At 43.4% G+C, this 16,717-nt stretch overlaps 1 protein-coding gene across 2 annotated transcripts in view; it reads left to right on the top strand.

Annotated features, from left to right (window-relative positions):
- The first annotated feature begins 7,639 nt into the window (after positions 1–7,639).
- The window catches only part of LOC133747077 (zinc finger protein 436-like), a 58,789-nt gene continuing 49,711 nt past the window's right edge, over positions 7,640–16,717 (top strand). For both annotated transcript variants that reach the window (XR_009864269.1, XM_062175221.1), the window contains exons 1-2: positions 7,640–7,741; positions 9,242–9,321. The gene's annotated coding sequence lies outside the window, so the exon portion shown is untranslated. The remainder of the gene's footprint in view (positions 7,742–9,241; positions 9,322–16,717) is intronic.

Genomic DNA, 16,717 nt, shown 5'->3' on the forward strand with positions numbered 1-16,717 from the left:
TAAAAACCACAACACTGGAATATCTATGCTAATTTCAAACAAAGGATATTTCAAGGCCAGGTAAATTATCAGATATGTTAAATAATGATAAAGGGGTTATGTCCTATAAGACAAAAGTCTCTTTAGTATGTTGGTAGCTTATATCAGAGCATCAAAATACATGAGGCCAAAACTGAGAGAACTGCAAGGAAGAATAGACATCATATTATATTTGGAGACTTCCAAACATGTATTTTAGTAATTTATAGATCCCGCAGGTTCAAACTCAGAAAGTATATTTGAAATGAACAGGATAATTAATCAAAAAGATTGAATTGACATTCATATAATATTTCATCCACCGACAGCAGAACATTCATTCTCAACTTCACATGAATAATGGAAAAAGATAAACCAAATTTTGGTGAATAAAATATACCTTAATAAATTAATGAGACAGAAATTATTCAGTTTACAGTTGATGGTGATTTAAACTTGTAATCAACATTTGAAATACAGTCTGAAAAATCTCAGTATATGTGGAGATTAACAACACATTTCTAAATAATACTTCTACATGGGTTAAAAAGTATTAGGGACAGGCCAGCACTGTGGCATAATGGATAAAAACCACCACCTGCAACACTGGCATCCCATTTATGTGCCAGTTTAACTCCTGGCTACTTCACTTCCGATCCAGATTCCTGCTAATGTGCCTTGGAAATGAGCAAAAAATAGCCCAGTCCTTGGGCCCCTCCACCCACATGGGAATCCCAAATGAAGCCCCCAGCTCCTGGCCCAGTTCTGGCCATTGCAGCCATTAACGGATTGAACCAGAGGATGGATGGTCTCTCTCTCTCTCTTTCTCTCCCTGTCTCCCTCTCTCTCTGCCTCTCCCTCTCTATAACTCTTTTTTTTTTATTTTTGACAGGCAGAGTGGACAGTGAGAGAGAGAGACAGAGAGAAAGGTCTTCCTTTGCTGTTGGTTCACCCTCCAATGGCCACCGTGGCTGGCGCACTGCACTGATCCAAAGGCAGGAGCCAGGTACTTATCCAAGCACCTGGGCCATCCTCCACTACACTCCCGGGCCATAGCAGAGAGCTGGCCTGGAAGAGGAACAACCGGGACTCTATAACTTTCAAATAAAAATTAAAAAAAAAAGAATTAAGGAAACAAAAGCAGTCACAAAAGTAACAAATATAATAAAATACTCAGTAATATTATTAACCAAATAGGTGAAACATTTTTATACTGACAATTTCAAAATATTAATGATAAAATTAGATACACAAATAGGAGATCATCCTCTGATCATGATTTGGAAGAATTATTATTATTAAAAGCAAAATGCCATATAAACTGATCTATGCAATCCCTACAAGATTCATATCCTTTATATAAATACAGAAAACAATTCTAAAATTCGTATGGAACCACAATATGATATAATAAGCACACAAACTTGAGTAAACACTGGAGGGAGATATAATTCTTCTTGATTTAAAAATGAATTACAAGGGTGGGCACTTGATGTAGTGGGGTAAGCCTGTGGTGCCAACACCTGATCTCATCCCTGCTGATCCTCTTCAAATCCAGCTCTGTGCTGTTGCCTCAGAAAGCAGTGGAAGATGGCCCAAGTGCTTGGGGCCCTGCACCCACATGGGAGACTCAAAAAAATGGAATGTCTCCTGGCTGTGGATCAACACATATATGGCCATTATGGCCACAGTGCCAGCCCCAGGACTAAGGTTTAAACAGCAGTTTTCCACCCACCCCTCCCCTACTCCTGTTCATTCTGCAAGTGCCAGAGGGAACTTCAGATTCAACATTGTGCACACAAGCCAGATCTGGCAGTAGGAGGTCATGTGATCCAGGCAGACTCCAGAGGTAAGCAGAGCAGTTGGGGTCTGAGCAGGGATGCTATCTGCTTCTGTCTGTCCCCTGGGGGGCTGTGACTGCACAGAGCTGGGAGCACAGGGATGGGGGTACCAGCCAGAGGAAGCTACAGGGACAGGATGTGTCTGGGACACTGGCTGAGAGGCTACAGGCAACTTTCACCAAAACAGGGTTGGGTGGGGGCTGGATGCCATTCTGTGTTTCCACATGGATCTGGGTATGAGCTTCTCCCATCTACACCACAGCCTCTGGCCCAGAGCTGGCTTGGGGCCCCAGGCTTTTGGGAGGGGCATTCAGCTTTGTGAGGCAGCGTCCTTCCCTGACCCCTCTGGTGAGACCCTGGCTGCAGTGAGGTCAGAAAATCAAGGCAGGCCTCTCTCAATGATCTGATTTTCCAGCTGTCTGAATGACAGGTCCTGGCCCCGGACAACTGCACAGCCCTCATTGCTCCCACTTCTCAGGAGCTTCCTTGGATGTTCTGACACACCCTGTTAAGGCAGCTCGTGTGGATTCTGGCTAAGCCTGACCCAATTGGGCATGGTGCAGAGGGAAATGGACGCTCCGAATGGAGGAAATTTGAGCTCCATGGGGTGAGCTGGCCACATGGAGAGCCCTGGAACAGCAGCCCCTCTGGCTGCTTCCATAGGAACTGCTGGAGGCTATGTTTCACTCCTGAAGGAGCTCATGTAGAATGGCAGCATCACCAGCAATGTGCACCTGACACCCTGGGCTCAACAGACTCAACAGGCTTCATTATGTTGTTCTTTGAAATTAACAAACTTCCCCAGCAACTTCCAGAGGCTTAAAAATTGAGTAAAAAGGGGTGTTTGCACCTGCCCAGTTTCCCAGTTGTCTTGATTAAGAGTGTACGCTTGCTGCTGCTGCTGCTGCTAAGCCAGCACCCAGACCTGATAATGGCCATCTCCATGGTCCATCTGCACATCCTGCTTGGTGCTGCATGCCCTATCAACTTTGAAAAGCAAGCAGCAACAGGTGTACTCATACAGGACCACAGAGAGGATGGCATCACTGATCTGGGCACCCCCTGGGCTCTGCCAGTGCAACCCTGGAAACTCCTGGTCTTTTCCAGTCTCCATGACTTCACCTGTTCCACATGTGCTATGGTGGACATTATGTAGAGGGTACCCTTACACACCAGCTTCTCTCACCTTTTAAAAATTAGACTCTAGGGTTTGGCACTAGGCCTGAGGTGCCAGTATCCTGTATGGGTACAAGTTCGAGTCCCAGCTGCTCCAATTCCAACCCAGCTCCCTGCTGATGGCCTGGTAAAGCAGTAGAAGATGGCCCAAGTGCTTGGGCTCCTGCACCCACATAGGAGTCCTGGCTTTGAATCAGCTCAACCCAGCCATTGCGGTCATTTGGGGAGTAAACCTGTGGATGGAAGACCTTTATCTCTGTCACTCCCTCTCATGGTCTGCAACTCTACCTCTCAAATAAATAAATAAAATCTTTCAAAAAAAGAAAATTTACAGAATTTTCATCCAGTTGATGAAGACACAATGAAAAAGTTAACCATATTGGGCTTTTGTTCTCTGTACTAAGATTGGCTTACACTACAACATCATTGATGTATATATGACATAGAAATAAAAGATAAACAATGGAGGGCTGGCACTGTGGCATAGCAGGTAAAGCTGCATTCTGCAATGGCTGTGGCTGGGCCAGGCAAGCTTCTTGCAGGTCTGCTACTTGGGTGGCAGTGGCCCAAGGACTTGGGCCATCAGCTGCCTTCTCAGGCACATTATCAAGGAGTGGATCAGAAGTGAAGCAGCCAGGTCATGAATCAGCACTCATTAGGGATGCTCACACTTCAAGTGGCAGTGAAGCCTTTTATGCCACAGTACTGGTCCTGGTTTTCTTTATTTAGAATTGTTTAATTTTATAATTATTTTATCAATCGTTTCTTTTTTCAATTTTTGATATATATTGTTCTCATTTTCAATTCATTTTTATCTAGTATGTATTCCCATTTAGTTTCATAAAATTTAACATGAGAATGATTTAGCAGTGTGCATTGTTTCTGTAACTTTTAAATTTTCATGAAACTTTAAGAAATTATAAGAATAGTATCAAGTGTTCTTGGTTACCCATTACCTAGATTTACAAGTTAATCCCTGAAATTGCTTGTTCTCTCTACATGCGCATCACACACAAACACACACTATACTTGTTTTATCTCTATTGTTTGGAAGTGAATTGCAAAGTTTTTGCCACTTTCCCCTTCAACTGTTCACTATATAATATTTTCTAAGAATGAGAGTGTTCTCAATTCATAATACAGTAATTAAGAAACTATAACAGTTTGATAATAGTGTTACTTATCCCCAAACTCTATATCTGAGTTTTCCACTCATTCCAGTAATGTCCTTTACAGCAGTTTACTCTCTTCTATGTACCACTCCTGTTCCCATTTAGCATCACACATTGAATTTAGTTACCAAGAATTGTTGTCTTTCTTTTTATTTCATTAACTGGATAAGCCAGTTAACTTGGATTTGCCTTATGATTCTCCACACCACATTCAGGTTGTGATTTTGTGTCAGAACTACCCCATAAGTGATATTGTGTCCCTCTCAGCACATTGGATCAGGAGATACATGATGTTGACTTGCTCTTTCTTTGGAGATGTTAATTTCATAATTTCTTAAGGTGATACCTATCATGTTTCTCTACTGTGGAATTGGTAGTTGTCTATTTGTAATAAATAGTGGTGAAATACTTTGAAACTGTAATTAAATTATTAGGAAAATTTCAGCCATCCATTTTAGTATTTATTGATAATTATTGTCTGGCTCTGTTATTACTAGCATGTTTTCTAACTGGCTGTTTTTACAGTTCCCATTATTTTGTTAGTATTAATTGGTTGTTATTATAATTTATTTTTTTAAAGATTGATTTACCTTATCTAAAAGTAAGTGGAGTCTTCCAACTGCTGCTTCACTCTTCAAATGGCCACAAAAGCCAGGGCTGAGTGAGGCCATAACCAGAAGCCAGGAGCTTCATCTGGGTCTGTCACATGAGTGCAGAGGCCCATGTAGATGGCCATTCCACTGCATTCCCAGGCACACCATTAGGGAGCTTGATTAGAAGTGGAGCAGCCAAGGTTTCCATCTGTATTCATATGGGATGCTGCATTGCAGGCAGCAGTTTAACCTGATAACAGTGGTAGTCTTACTTTAATAAAAGTGTTCCCTTCTCCTCCAACTATTTATTCACTTTTATAACAATAGAAGCTAATAGCATTTTATTTTACTCAACAAATTAAAATGTGCTACTATTTAAATACTTGACTCCTGTATTTGACCATTGGTAGCCATTCAAGCTGGTTTCTGTATCCTTTTGAATTCTCTCCATTAATCTAATCATTTCCTTATTTATGGCATGATTAAATGTTCCAATGTCATTTCTAAATACTAGTCTCTTTCTTCAGTCTGGAAGAAATCATTGCACTATAAACCTGTTTCCTTGCAATGAAGAATCCAGAAAATAAGATGTAGGTGAAAGCATCACAGCATTTATTTTAGTCTAAATCATATTTAATCTTAATCCTATAATTCCTTCAATTCTAGAATATATAAGCATGTAGATTTAGGATGCAACATAAAACAGTGACGGGAGGTCACAGTTATATGAAGAGTGACACTGGAGAAAACACATGGGGTTTCCGGCACAGGAAAGAAGATATATGAAGCCTGGTATGGTTGCAGGCTCATGGGGATGGAGACACTGGGGCAGACAGGGTCTGAACTTACAGGGTTTGCAAATATATGAGAAAATTAAGGGGATATGGATAGAGTGCTTAGAGAAAATGCAAATCCTTAAGTGAATATGTTAGGACACTGAAATCTCAGCTACCTTCTCAAGAATTAAAGAGGAAAAATGCTGAAAGAATATTTAAATAAAGGCAGGACACAGATGCAACAGACATCAATGAAATATTTCTAGTCACAAAAGTACTACAGAAACATGTAAGGAAAACCATATTTTAAAAGTTAAGAAAATTATTAAGCCAATAACCAATTTCAGGAAATTAACACAGGGCCATTCTTTATAGAACATACAGAACTTAGCAAGACACTAAGAGGATATTGTTAAATTCTTAGAAGTAAAAATTTTACTCCAGAGTTCAAAATCTGTTACATTTTGAAAATCAGTCTCCCAAATCACAAATATAGCATGGAACAGAAAAACTTCTACATACTTAAATAAGATGATCAAATTTTTGAAAAGCCAACCAACCAAAAGTCCCACAAGTAAAATTTTGGGCCCAAACATATGGAATATTCTAAACCTTTAAGAAAGAAAAAAATTAAATTTCCCAAATTCTTTCCAAGTAGAAAAAAACAGAGAATATATTTGAATTACTTTTGGGAAGTCAGTGTTTTATATATATATAATGCCAACAACATCAGGTTATGAAATTAATGAGCTTCTGTTTCATAAACAGGTGATATCTTGAGCAAAAAATTTTATGAATTCAACCATATAGAACAATATTGTAGGTCAATAACAAGTGAGACACATTAAAAAGTAAAGGGCATTCAACACTGTCAAACAAACCTTGTAAATCATCCAGGTAGGTTGAAAATGTGAGATAATTACATGATCATTTAGATTAAGTGTTAAAGCATTTAACAAAATTCAGTATCCAGATGGAAAAAAAAAATCAACTTCTGGCAAAACTGCAAAAAAGAGAGACTTCCTGTATGAGATCAAGATAGTTTAAAATGGACCTACAGCAAACTACTTAACACAAGGTCAGTGAAAGCTTTTCCCCTGGGAACAGACCTAGCCATGCCTGCCTTCTCCCCCATCTCTCTTAACAGGGAAATCCAACAACAAAAAAGAGCAAGCACCAACCCTAAATAAACCAGGAACTCTGTCAATGTACCCAGATGACACCATTACATACAACAATACAATGTCATCCCGAACTACATACAACTGACAAGTGAGGGTATCGAGATGACTGGGCAAAATGTCATGACTGGGGCATCGCATGTGGGCGCCGGTTCGAGTCCCAGCTGCTCCACTCTGACCCAGCTCTCTGCTGTGGCCGGGGAAAGCAGTGGAGGATGGCCCAAGTCCTTGGGCCCCTGCTCCTGCGTGGGAGACCTGGAAGAAGCTCCTGGCTTCTGGCTTCAGATTGGTGCAGCTCTGACCTTTGTGGCCATCTGGAGTGTGAACCAGCAGATGGAAGACCGTTCTCTTTTTCTCTCTCTCTCTCTCTGTAACTCTGCCTTTCAAATATAAGCCTTTTTAAAATATTATTAACAGCAAGAAACACATAGGAAATATTAAAAAGACAAAAGACAGACTAGAAAACACGTTATCTACAAGAGAAATGGACCAAGAGGATTAACCACGCAATATCTTTAAACATTGTTCAAAGAAACATCACAGAAACTTCCCAAAGGAGAAATCGTTCGGGATATGAAGAAACACAGGATCAGAAGTCGATGAGTTAGCAGTGACTCACCTTGAGCAGCTTCTGCAGCTCAGGAACTCTGCAAGTCCTGAGAGCCCTGAGGCCACAGTGACCCCGCCTGGAAATCAGGCACCCAAACCAGTCCAGCCCTCCGGTTGCTTGGCAACAACCTCCCCACGCCCACTGAGCCAGCGAGCGTGCTGATTGGCTATGGTCTTTGTGACGCCCCTCATGCCCCTTGGCTTTGCAGCTGTCCAATCAGGGGCCCCCCGGTGAGGGCGGTGGAGCACTTCATCATCTCGCGAGATCCCTATGTCCTAGTGGTGTCCAGAGTACAGCGGGAAGAGCGTCTCCGTGGTGGCTCGGCCTTCTCTGCTCTGAGAAGAGGAAGCCGGAGGCTTCGGGAGCGGGAAGTGGTGAGTGTGTGGGGCCAGGTTTCCCAGAAGGGGCGGTGGGCGGATGGATCCTGTCAGAACCAGCTACAGAGGGACCTGGACTTCCCCCCAGTGAGCTCTTCCATCCGCGGACCCCACCGCTGAGGGCTGGGCCGGGTCCGGACACGGGCGACAGGCCCCATACCTGCACCAGCGGCCTTGGCTCCCTCCAGAGCCTCCCTACGTCTCCGTGCACGCAGTCCGCCTCCCCCCCAGGTCGTGTGGAGAAAAACAATGAAAAGAAACACGATCATTATTCCAGTCAAGTCTTTCTGATTTAGAAAATATTTTGGGGCTGGTGCTGTGGTGCAGCGGGTCAAAGCCCTGGCCTGAAGCGCTGGCATCCCATATGGGTGCCAGTTCTAGTCCCGGCTGCTCCTCTTCCAATCCAGCTCTCTGCTATGGCCTGAGATAGCAGTAGTAGATGGCGCAAGTCCTTGGGCCCCTGCACCCATGTGGGAGACCCGCAGGAAGCTCTTTGCTCCTGGCTTCGGATCAGCGCAGCTCTGGCTGTTGCAGTCATCTGGGGAGTGAACCAGTGAATGGAAGACCTCTTTCTCTGTCTGTACCTTCTCTGTAACTCTTTCAAATAAATAAAATAAACATTTTAGGAGTCACTGTGTACTTATGTCTCATGTGGGATCCGTCCTTAATTTGTTGTCCAATGTGAAGTGATGCTATAACTAGTACTGAAACAGTATTTTTACACTTTGTGTGTCTGTGTGGGTGCAAACTGATGAAATCTTTACTTATCATATACTGAATCGATCTTCTGTATATAAAGATAATTGAAAATGAAAAAAAAAAAACCTGGTGTTAAATTGGAAATTGTATACAAAATTAATCAATTTTTAAAAAATATCATGTAGGATCTCTGTCTTTAATGTGCTGTACACTGTTATTTCATGCTATAACTTGTACTCCAACAGTATTTTTTCACTTTGTGTTGCTATGTGGAGGCAAACTGTTGAAATCTTTACTTAATATATACTAAACTGATCTTCTGTATATAAAGAGAATTGAAAATGAATCTTGATGTGAATGGAACGGGAGAGGGACCGGGAAAGGGGAGGGTTGTGGGTGGGAGGGAAGTTATGGGGGGTGGAAGCCATTGTAATCCATAAGCTGTACTTTGGAAATTTATATTTATTAAATAAAAGTTAAAAAAAAGATAGTATGTTGTTGATGCTAATTTGGCAACATTTCCCATGCACCAGAACTGTAAACACAAATTGCATGGAACTGAGCAAAAATAACCCAGGTGCTGAGGGCTCTAGGTATAGACTTATAAAACAAAATCTTGAAATCTGGGGCCTCTTTTTTTGACAAAAGACTAGGAAACAAATGCTGTCAGTTGTGTCTGGGGAAGACAAGTACTTTGAGGGGAAGTAAATGATGGCTTCTGTGCTCATAAGGAAGGCGGGGGTGTCAGAAATATGGCATTGATCACATATTTCCCTTTCTAAAACATCTTCCCTACAGGTCCAGAAACTGCTCAGGTGTGGGTGTAGGTGGTTGAGCAACAGACATTCCTGCCTTCTTGATTCTTCACGAAGAAACAGGTACAGTTCATCTTCATGTTTGCATTGGTAAAGAGTTTCAGGGTATACAGTGCAAGATCTTGATTTTGAATGTGTTTTCTGTGTTTCTGTATGCATGCAAAAAGTTTTCGAAGTTCTCTTTTTTTCTGGTGTTAACATTTCAGCCATTTGAAATAGGTTTGCTGTTATTTCTACACAAAAACTTCATTGCCAACTGTAATGCATTCAGAACACTTTCCCCAGGCCTTTCGTTTACTGCTAACATCTTGGGTCTTGTAAAACCTTTTGGGTTCTAGACTCTGGATGTATAAATTCTGTTCTCCCTGAGCTGTTCTTTGTGAAATGCCAATCTTATATTGCTAATGCTTGCATGTTACTGTAAGACTCCATTTACCTGGGCCACAATAACAAATAAGAAACAGAATGTTAGAGCTGTGACAAGGGAATGAGATATGTTCTTTTGATCAGGGGGCCCTTGCATAGGATTGTATACTTAGACGTCTGAGTAACTTTACAAGCTTGGATTTATTGGACACTTTTTTGTGAGTACTTTGTTGTTATTCCTACTTAGGTTTTGATTAATGCTTAGATAACTTGCTGGCAATGCATGTTGTAGGGAAAATTGCATCTCCCAAAGGAGACCACCTACTCACCACGTTGCTAATTAGTCTTCACCTGATGAGCCATTAATCATGGAAAGGGGCAAGGAGCAACTTCGATAACTTCAGAGCAAACTCTAGAAGACAATCAGATATGTTCTAATTGCACTCAGCTTCTTCTCCCATGGGTTGAATGGAGGACACGGGAGAGGGAAATGCACCTTCCTCTACAACACCCAGACTGGACTCTCACTCCTTCACTGGAGCTGTGATTCCCAAGCTTCCTACAAATACAGACACTATTTCTTTCTCCTTCCCCTCTCTCCCTTCCATTCTCATTCTAACAAAAGCAGACATGATTTTACTGGAAACATTGATCTATCCTTAAACTTTTCATTATAAAAAATGAATTGACTGAACCCATTCAATCATATCTTATTCATACTTAGATTGGATTACCATATAACTATGCATACAACAACAAACCTAAATTATCTGTCTACCATCTTCTCTATTTCATGTTACATGGATTTGGCCTTTTATGAAAAAGTTATTTTTATGTTTCCAAGCCATATGATCATAAAAGTTAGCTGCCTTACCTCTCCAAGGAAGATGAGCACATTTAGATTAAGCTGTTTTGCATATTTTTTAGGCTGTTTGTTATTTTGTCTGAGCATCCCTCTGGTTTATTGGAGCCTCAACTACTTGCCAAGACATGTTCTTTGTATCAGAACACAAAAGAATAAGGTTGAGAAACATTTTCTCAGGTAGTGACAAGAACATCACAGTGCTGTGACCTACAAGACTTGTTACAGAAAAGTCAAATTTATAAACAAATGTTGAGTTTAGAAAGGAATGCCTGAAGCAACTAGCTAAATGCAGCTCTCAAACACATAAGCAGGGCTGCTACATAGAGTGGTTTAAGGACTTGTCAAGGGTCACACAGCTGATAACTGGTACAGGAGGAATTCAAGCTCCATTCCTCCTGATCCTGATAAACTAGTTTTTTTTTTTTTTTTTTTTTTTTTTTAAGATTTATTTCATTTGTTTCAAAGGCAGAGGCAGAGAGAGAGGTATTACATTTAATGGTTCACTCCTCACATGGCCACAATGTCCAGAGCTTCATCTAGGTCTCCCACATTGGTGCAGGGACCCAAGGACTTGCGCTGTCTTCTACTGCTTTCTCAGGCCATAGCAGAGAGCTGGATTGGAAGTGGAGCAGACAGGACTCAAACTGCTGTTCTTATGGGACGCCGGCACTGCAGGCGGTGGTTTTACCCACTATGCCACAGTGCTAGCCTGAAACTAGTTCTTTAACTACAAGGATAGTAATTTCAAAGATTCGCTGAGTGCTTCCTGTGAACCAGGTGCAGCTTCATAGGCAGTGACTTGGCAACCATGGCTTCATAGTGAAAGTACCCAGATGTTGTGTGTCTATACAGTATGTTAGCTCAGTTACAGCATAAATGGATGCTTGATGAGCCTAAAGGACATGATGACAGAGGACTGGGGACTGAGTGTTGGGCTGAGTGGAGATTTTTAAAGAGAACACCTGCCCTGTATGGATACTACCTCCATTCCACATCACTGGGCTCATCCTCTGCAGGGGCAGCAGAAGCTAGATACTTCCTCCCCATCTCCCATAACAGATTCCTTGATTTTTTTCTGTTGGGCACATCTGCTGCCATGATGTGTGACTCCCAGGAAATGTATTTTAAAAATTTTATTTATTTGAGAGGCAAAGATAAGGAGACAGGTAGACATGGAGAAAGCTCCCATCTGCTGGTTCACTTTTCAAGTGTCTACAAGGGCTGGGACGGGACTAGTCCTAAATCAGGAGCAAATAACCCAATCCATTTCTCCCATGGGGATGAAAGGGACCCAATTACTTGAATCATCACTGCCAACTCCCTGGGTGAACATTACCAGGAAGGTGGAATTGGCAGCTGCAGCCAGGAGTCAAAGCTAGCCACTCTGATATGGGAAAGGTGCATCTTATCTGCGAGGTGAAATGCCTGACCCAAGGAAATATTCTATTGTCCTTCTGGATGGGATGGAGAGCAGGTGACTGGAGCTGCAGGAACCATTTGGTCCCATGAGGGAACCTTATGGATGAGGCAACAAGGCAAAGGAGCCCCTCCTGGAATGAATATCTTTGAATCCTTATATGTGAGAGAAGTGTTAAGCTACAGGTGGTTTTATTTTTTAGACATTATTTATTTAAAAGGCAGAGTTACAGAGAAAGAAAAGTCAGAGAGAGGTATCCTCCATCTGCTGGTTCACTCCTCAAATAGCTGCAGCCACTAGGACTTAGGCTGAAACCGTGAGCTAGCAGCTTCATCCAGGCCTCCCACCTGGGTGCAGGGACCTGAGTACTTGGGTTCTGCACTGCTTTCCCAGGTGTATTAGCAGGGAGCTCCAGCAGAAGTGGAGCAGCCAAGACTAGAACTGTCACCCTATGGGATGCCTATCATAGGCTGTGATTTAACCCACTATACCACAATGCTGGCCCCTAAGCTACACTTTTAAATATTTACTTTGTGTGCTACTCATAGCTGGAATAAACTCTAAAACACATGAGTCATTTTATTCCTTTGATACCGACAATAACCCTCTAAACAAGCACTGTGATACTCTCCATGGGCAGGTGAGAAAGTGGAGCCATAGAATCTAAATACCTTTCTCAGGGCCACACAGCTGAGTGGGAAAACTGAGGTTCCTGCACCCCTTTTTAGGCACTGTAGTAAATTCCTCAAATGTAAGACGAATCAAACAGAGGAAATCCTGGTGGCTTTGTCCTCAGTTAGGACACCTTGTACTAAGACAAAATTGTGAGTCCAACTCTTTAGTGGCCTACTAGGTGACCGTGGATAGTTTAGTTCAAAATCCTTCTCACAAACATCTTGTAGAGAGTACATGGTGTTTTCACTTGGATGTTTTTGAGTTCAGGTCACTAAAAGCCCATCTCCAACCAGCTTGAACAATGAGGAGGGAGAGTCAGACACAATGGTCCTGGGCTCGACAAATTCCATGGCTGGAGATGTCAGTGAGAACATGGGCTCCTTTCACCTCTCCTCTGTGACTCACAGCACTATCATTATCTGAAGTTGATTCTCTTTGTGGCAAAAGGAATTAGGCTTGGAGCAAGCAATTGAGATTATCCATACTCTTATTTATGGGTAATAGAAAGAGAATGGAATCCCTTGTCTTTCTTTAAAAACTGAGGTGGGGGGTGAGTGCTTGGCCCAGTGGTTAAGACGGCTCTTGAGAAACTTTCATCCCAAATTAAAGTGCCTGGCACAAGTCTTGGCACACTTGCAATTCCAACTTCCTGCTAATGTGCAACCTGGGAGGCAGCAGATGTGGGGAGACCAGATTGAGTTCTCTGATCGCAGCCTCAGTGTGGCCCAAACCTAAAGATTTCAGGCCTTTGGAGAGTGAAATGGCAGATAGAAGGTCTCTTTCTGTGTCTCAAATAAATAAGCATATAAATATGTAAATAAATAAATAATATCAAAGTAGAGGGTGTTATGGTACAGTGGGTTAAGCTGCCACTTGGGATGCCCATGGCCCATATTGGAGGACCTGAAATCAGGTCCCACCTCTGCTTCCAGTTGAGCTTCTTGCTAACGCACCTGGGAAGCAATGGTGATAACCTAAGTATGTGAGCTCCTGACACCCGTGTCAGGGAACAGGATGGAATTCCTAGCTTCAGCCTAGCCCAGCCCTGGCTTTGCAGACATTTGGGGAATGAGCCAGTGATTGGAAGTCCTCTCTAATACATAAATCTTTTAAAACTGTAGGTTGAATTTTCTTGCCAATCACCTCCTGTCCAATAGCAAAGGTTGGAGGTATCATCTGAAGTGGGACATTAATAGACAAATGGCCATCAAGGCCAGGGGAGTGGGTGCAGACAGGACTGTAATGTTTTAAGAGGAATGCTCCCTCTGGACCAACTACTCAGAGATCTTCCCTGCAACCTTCCCTCCCTGCCCCAAGACACTGCTTTCAGAGCTGTCTGTGGCCACAGAGAAGAGGTGTTCTGGAGAGTGGTCACTGAGGAGAGAGGAAGGGCGGGGAACCCCAGGGTCCCCTTTCTCCTGGTCTGGAGCCCCTTCCCTACATCACAGCTCTGCAGCAGAGCATGCCTGTCACCTCCCTCAGCCTGTGACACAATCTATTAGCATTTCCCATGGTTATGTTAGACTTGGGGACCACAGTGTGCTGTCCACTATGTCAACTTGAACTTCTAGGTTGGGGCTGGCACTGTGGGGTCATGGATAAAGCCACTGCCTGCAGTGCCAGCATCACATATGGGTGGCAGTTCTAGTCCTGGCTGTTCCACTTCTGATCCAGCTCTCTGCTGTGGCCTGGGAAAGCAGTAGAAGATGGCCCAAGTCCTTGGGCCCCTGCACCTGTGTGGGAAGACCCAGAGGAAGCTTCTGGCTCCTGGCTTTGGATTGGCACAGCTCCAGCCATTGCAACCAACTGGGGAGTGAAACAGCAGATGGAAGGCCTCTCCCTCTCTCCCTCTCCCTCTTTCTGCCTTTCCTTCTCTCTGTGTGTAACTCTTTAAAAGAAATAAATAAATCTTAAAAAAAATAACTCCTAGGTTTTCCATGAAAGTGACATCTGAGTGTATCTCTCCCAGGCAGCAAGGTTGGGAAGAGCTTGTCAGCTACAAAGACTAGGGAGGTGAGACCAGAGAGCTGCTAGCTGGTGAGAGCCTTATGACCTGACCTGTGTTTGGTGGGGGGGTGTAGCCTGTCCCCATTCCCTCCATCTGAGTGGGAACTGTTCCCCCAGCACAGTTCTAGAGGAAGTTGCTGTGTTTAGCTCCTGGTCCAATCACTGTTGTCTGGAAGGATTCACCAATTAAGCCTCTGCAGTGTATGTGTGTTGGGGGGGATGGTAAGGGTTTTGCTGTCCCCATTAAAATGCAGTAGTGGGGAAACTGTCCCCAGGCACTGCCAGGTGAGCTCCATACCTGCTCTGCCCTCTCTTCTGGAGATTCAGCCTCCCAAGATGCACCACTTCCATAGGCCCCTCCAACTCTTCCTTTATGTGGGGAGAGGGTGGGTGGCAGAAGGCTGCAGGCTCTGCCTGTTGCTTAGGGGAAGTAATGGCAGAGGACCAAAAGGACCATGCCCTGGAACACCAGGTTTCTGTGCCTGTTCCTATTACTATGCTACTCAGGCAGTTTTCTTCTGTTTCCATTTGTGAACCATGTGTCTATCATCTAAAGACTGGGAGTCTGTATCAGCTTCACAATACTTTGCTCAGGGCTCACTGGTTCAGGTGTTCTGCATTCCCCCGCAGCCTCCATGCTGCCCCAGGGAGTCCTACACATGTTATTTTGATAAGTATATCTCTAAAGCCATTTAAAATAATTTCTGTGTTTAGAAATGAAACAAGGTCATCATTACTGGCTGACTAGATGCCTGTCTAAATGACTAACTGTACCTTGACTTAATTACTGATCTCCCAGTTAGAAGTTAATACATAATTAGTTTAAGTTTTTTTTTTTTCTTTAGGGATTTATTTTATTTGAAAGGCAGAGTTACAGAGAAGCAGAGAGAAAAAGACAGAGGTCTTCTGTCCACTAGCTCATTTCCTAAATGGTCACAATGGTCAGAGCTGGGCTGATCCAAAGCTAGGAGCCAGGAGATTTTTCCAGGTCTCCCATTTGGGTGCAGGTGCCCAAAGACTTGGACCATCTTCTACTGCCTTCCTAGGCCTCAGTAGAGAGCTGGATTGGAAGCAGAGCAGCCAGGCCTCAAACCAGTGCTTATATGGGATGCTGGCACTGCTGGCCTTACTTACCCTCTAGGCCACAGCACCAGCCCCAATATGTAATTTTTAAACCAAAACTATCTATTAAACTCTAACACGCCACTGCCTGCATTCTACATAAAAGCCTCTTAAGTGACCTTTCCAAACCACTACTTCTTTACTAAGGCATCCCTGATACCAGCACTTCTTGCACCTGAATCAGCATTTGCTGAACAAGTAACCATGCACTTGGATTGCAAGAGGTCTTTTAAGTGCACAAGGATGTTTTTTAAAGATTTATTTATTTGAAAGTCACAGTTACAGAGAGATTTCCATTTGCTGATTCAGTCCCCAAATGGCCATGCTGAAGCCAGGAGCTTCTTCTGAGTTTCCCACATGGTATAGGGGCCCAAGCGCTTGGACTGTCTTCCACTGCTTTCCCAGGCACATTAACAGGGAGCTGGATCAGAAGTGGAGCCAGGACTCAAACTGCTACCCATATAGGATGCTGGCCCTGCAAAAGGTGGCTTAACCCTCAAGAATTTATTTTGAATGACCATCTTTGTGACACAGCAGGGTAAGCTGCCACATGTGAGGCCAGCATCCCATATTTGAGTGCCAGTTGCAGTCCTGGCTATTTTGCTTCCTACTAATGCTCCTGGCAGAAGAGCCCCTACCACCCCTATGGGAGACTCAGATGGACTTCGGATTCCCATCTTCAGCCTGGGCCAGTCCTGGCTCTTGTGGTCATTTTGGGAGAGAACCAGAAAATGAAAGATCTGTATCTCCCCTTTTCACCCCCTGTAACTGTCTTTTGTAAAAATAAATAGTTAATTCTTCACCTGCAGCGTTGGCATCCCATATGGGTGCCAGTTCTAGTCCCAGCTGCCCCTCTTCCAATCCAGCTCTCTTCTATGGCCTGGGAAAGCAGTAAAAAATGGTCCAAGTACTTGGGCGCCAGCACCCACATGGAAAACTGGGAAGAAGCACCTGGCTCCTGGCTTCAATTTGGCACAGCTACAGCCATTGCGGCCATCTGGGGAGTG

The sequence above is a fragment of the Lepus europaeus genome, chromosome 18, assembly GCF_033115175.1.
Source record: "Lepus europaeus isolate LE1 chromosome 18, mLepTim1.pri, whole genome shotgun sequence".
In the NCBI taxonomy this organism is placed as follows: Eukaryota; Metazoa; Chordata; class Mammalia; order Lagomorpha; family Leporidae; genus Lepus; species Lepus europaeus.